The 4,866-nt window shown below is 38.4% G+C and overlaps 1 pseudogene; it reads right to left on the bottom strand.

Moving 5' to 3' along the window:
• Nucleotides 1–1,483: 1,483 nt before the first annotated feature.
• The window catches only part of LOC115293480, a 9,098-nt pseudogene continuing 5,715 nt past the window's right edge, over nucleotides 1,484–4,866 (bottom strand).

Below are 4,866 nucleotides of genomic sequence, written 5' to 3' on the forward strand. Positions count from 1 at the left end.
AACAGAGAAAAGATGATAAACAGAAAGAGAGGAAGGGTGAAGATAGGACCAGATCAGTTTTGGACTTTAAGACAAAGAAGTGTTATGAAAGGATTTTAGGGAATGGATTGGGTGAGTAATCAAATTTAGTTGTTTTTTTTTCCCAAGACTGTGCAAGCCCAGAGGATGGATGACTAGTTAGGAAACTGTTGCAGGGGCACCCAGGTGGCAGAGTCAGTTAAGCATCCAACTTTGGTTCAGGTCATGATCTCATGGTTCATGAGTTCAGGCCCCACATCAGGCTGACAGCTCAGAGCCTGGAGCCTGCTTCAGATTCTGTGTCTCCCTCTCTCCACTTCTCCTCGAGTCATGCTCTGTTTCTCTCTCTCAAAAACAAATAAAACATTAAGAAAAAATTTAAAAAAAGAATATCTGTATATAAAAAAGGAAATTGTTGCAAAAATTTTGAGATAATTGAATAATGACATGGGGATAAAGACAAGTAGACAGACTTTTGAATTCATTGGGAGGATGAATTAACAGGACTTGGTAAGCAATTCTTCCTCATATCCACAGAAATAGAGGTAGCAAAAGTTGCCCAAGGGGAGTAGCTTCATGGGGAGCTTGGAGCAAAGGAGATTTACTAAATCAATAACGTATACATATTACATTTAATGGTGCACGTTAGTGGACACTGGACATATAAGCTGAAGTTCAGGGGACAGATATGGGCTAGAGATATATCATTGCAGAGTTAACAGTGAATGGGTCAGTCAGAATCACATGAGGAGCTTTGAAAAAGACCATGATGGTCCTCCACCTCAGGCTACATGAAGACCTGAGAGTGGGGGGCACAAGCACTGATTTAAAAAGAATGTACTACAGTCCCAGGTAATTGTAATTTACAGACACTGCAATAGATGGTAATTAAATCTACCAAATAAATGAGATCACCCAAAGACACTCTATGGCAGAGCCTCCCAACCAGGGCTCCATAAGGAATCATCTGAAAAGTTCTAAAAATTATTACTGTCTAATTTTCCTCCTTAGCAAATCTGACTTAATTGGTTGGACTGAAGCTTGTGAATCACAATTTATAAAAACAAAAACAAAAAATGAAAACCTTTCACTGGTGATTATAAAAATAATGAAGGTTGTCAATTGCTAATACACATATAGAAAAGAAAAGGGCCAAGCTCAAAACCCCATTGCTGTGGACTGAATTGTGTGCCCTACTAAGTCACTCATATGTTGAAGCCCTAACCCCTCCAGTGTGACTGAATTTAAAGGTAAGATTTATAAGAAGATATTAATGTTAAATGAGGTCATAGGGGTGGGGCCCTGATCAACAGGATCAGTGTCCTTATAAAAAGACACACCAGAAATAACACAGTGCTTGGGTGAATACTCCTTGGGTGAGCTTGTGCACTTAGGCTTGTGCACTCTCTCTCTCCCTATCCTTTCCCTCCTTCCCCTCTCCCTCCCTCTTCCCCTTCTTTCTTCCTCCTTTCCACTCCCCTCCTCCCCTTTTCCTCTCCCTGCCATGTGGGAACACAATAAGGCAGCTGTCTAAAAGCCAAGAAGAGAGTTCTCACCAGAAAATAAATTGGCCAGTACCTTGATCTTGGACTTCCCAACTCTAGAATTATGAAAAGATAAATATCTGTTCTTTATTATTATTTTTATTTAAGTAAGCTCTACACCCATTGTGGGGCTTGAACCTGCAATCAAGAGATCAAGAGTTGTAAGCTTTACCAACTGAGCCAGCCAGGCACCCCTAAATTTCTATTCTTTAAATCACCCAGTCTATGCTGTTTTGTTACAGCAGCCAGGGCTTATTAAGACATATTTTGGTACTGAGAAAAGAGGTCTTCCTATAAGAAATGCCTAAAAATGTGGATATGGCTTTCAAATTGGGTAACAGATAAGAGGCTAGAGGAGTTTGGGAATGTATGCTAGAAAAAGCCTAGATTTCTAGAACAGAATGTTGGTAGAAATAGAGATATTAAAGGCCATTCATTCTAATGAAGTCTCAGACAGGAATGAAGACCAGGTTATTATAAACTGGGAGAAAGGTGATTTTTGTTGTACAGTGTCAGATAACTTAGCTAAATTGTGTTCTAGTGTTTTGTGGAAGGTAGAAATTGTGAGTACAGAAATTGTGAATATTGAATATTTAGCTTTGGAGATTTCTAAGTTTTGAAGTAATGACTTGGTTTGTCCTGAGCGCTTATAGTAAAATGAGAGACAAAAGAAGTGAATTGAAGAGAAAATTATTAAGCAAAAGAAAACTCAGAGCTTGATGATTTGGAAAATTCTCACCCTATACATATGGAAAAAAAAAAAGAAAAAAGTTGCTCAAAGAGAACACTGAGGGTGTGGCTGAACAACCATTTGATAAAAGAGATTATGAATCCAACTCGTGGACTTAACTGGACATTTCAGCAAAATCCAGGGACAGACATGGGAATATACCAACAGAGACACTACCAGTTTGAACAAAAGGGGACAGAATGAAAGAAGGCTGTCAGATTTCTAGGATTCTACATGATGTGACCACAGAGCTTTTTGGTTCTGAAAGGGCACTATTCTTCAAATAAGGGGAGAATAACCCTAAGGCAATTTGGAGACCACAGGGCTTCCATTCCCACCATAGGCCCATGGCCAGGGCTGCTTCCCTCCTGGTTTCAGAGGGCAGGGCTCTCAGTGGACCTGGAAGGTGAGGAGACATGTAGCCAAAGGGAATTAATCTTGACCCAGAACATTTAACAAATGGAATTTGCCTTGCTGGGTTTGAGATTTGCTTGGGACCCAACACCTCTTTCTTCTTTCCTATTTCTTATTTGTGACAGAAGTGAGATCATAAAGCAAACTACTAATCCTCAAATTGGAGAGACAGGCAGGAAAGTCAGAGAATCTCAGCTTATTGGAGCAGAAACTCATGAATAGAAACCTCAGCAAAACCAATGCTAGGGTAGGAAAAGCTAAACTGTAATTCACAAATTACATGGAAGCCTAATAGAGGCCCAGGGTGGGCAAGTCATTGAGTTAAAACGCCGGATAACCCAGTTAGAGGTGGAACAACAGTTTGGTTTTGTATCTTCAGGAGTTTTACCAGATCCTCATTATGAATATCAGAGAAAAATTCCCTTGTGCTTCTGGCAGGGAAAGGGGAAAGGTAACCATTTTGAAATACAACAAAGCATGTTTATTCTTAAGGTAGTCTGTCCTCTGGAAAAAACAATTTTATCAGGCCCTAACCTGATAGGGTATTATAAGAGGCTAGCCTATCTGGGGGAAGGGAAATATCTAACTCTAGCCCCATCTAGCTGTCCTGTCCCACAAAAGGAAGGGAAAAGAGAAAGGGAGAGAGAGAGACATACATACAGACAGACAGACAGACAAACACTGGTGTAGTACACAGTCCAGAGAAAGAGACTCACCAAAAGCTAAGACCTAATCCTAGTACTATAAAATGCTTCTCCTTCCCCTATGCCTTATGTTACATTATTAAGGCCTATTTACTGCAGCTCCTTTTCCCAGTACATCATGTTGACTATTCAAAAACAACAAAAAATTGATGAGTTATTCTAAAAGACAAAACATCAAGCCTGAAGAGACTGAACAAGCATCAGAACCAGAGTAAGATATAGCAAGAATGCTGAAATTATCAGAAAGCAAATTTTTTAAACACCATGAATAATATGCTAAAGGCAATGAGAAAAATAGACAACATGGAAAAACAGGTAGATAACATAAGCAAAGAGATGGACGTTCTAAGTCAGAACTTTTAAAGTGCTAGAGGTCAAGAAGTGTATCAGAATTAGAAGAACACCTTTAATGGGCTCATTAGTAGACTGGACATGGCTGATGAAAGAATCTCTGAACTTGAGGACGTGACAATAGAAACTTTTATAACTTTTATAACGGAGAAGCAAAGACAAACAAGACTGAAATAAATGAAGCAGAATACACAAGAATGGCAGGACAACTAAAAAATGTGTAACATATGCATAATGAGACTATTAGAGATAGAAGAAATAGGAAAAGGAAAAGATGCAATAATGACTAAAAGTTTCCCCAAGTTAATGTCAGACACCAAACCACAGATTCAGGAAACTCAGAGATATCAAGAATAAAAAAAAAAACAAAAAACCCTACACCTAGGGATATAATATCCAAACTTCAGAAATTCAAAGGTAAAGAAAAATCTTGAAAGAATCCAGAGAAATAAAAAAACACTTTACCTATAGAAGAGCAAAGATAAGAATTACATCCAACTTCTCAAAAGACTATGCAAGCAAGAAGAGAATGGAGTAAAATATTACCTGTTGAGGGAAAAAAATAACCCAACAACCTAGAAAGTTGTACCCTGTACCCTGTGAAAGTATCTTTCAAAGCTGAAGGAGAAATAAGACTTTCTTAGGTAAACAAAAATTAAAGAATTTTTTTCCAGTAGACCTGCCTTGCAAGAAAGGTCTTAGTGAAAAAAAATGATAAAGGATGGAAACTTGGATCTACCCAAAGAAAGGAAGAGCTCTGGAGAAAGAATAAGTGGAAGTAAAATAAAAGTTTCATTTTTCTCATTCTGTTAAAAGAATTTTTAATGTTTATTTATTTTTGAGAGACAGAGTGTGAGCAGGGCAGGAGCAGAGAAAGAGGGGGACACAATCTGAAGCAGACTCCAGGTTGCAACACAGAGTCTGACATGGGGCTCAATCTCGTGAACTGTGAGATCATGACCTGAGCTGAAGTCAGATGTTTAATCAACTGAGCCACCCAGGTGCCCCATCATTTTTCTCATTCTTAATTGATCTAATAGATAACAGTTTATTCAAAATAATAATAGCAACAATGTACTGGGGTGTGTATATATATATATACACA

This window comes from Suricata suricatta, chromosome 6, assembly GCF_006229205.1.
Source record: "Suricata suricatta isolate VVHF042 chromosome 6, meerkat_22Aug2017_6uvM2_HiC, whole genome shotgun sequence".
NCBI lineage: Eukaryota > Metazoa > Chordata > Mammalia > Carnivora > Herpestidae > Suricata > Suricata suricatta.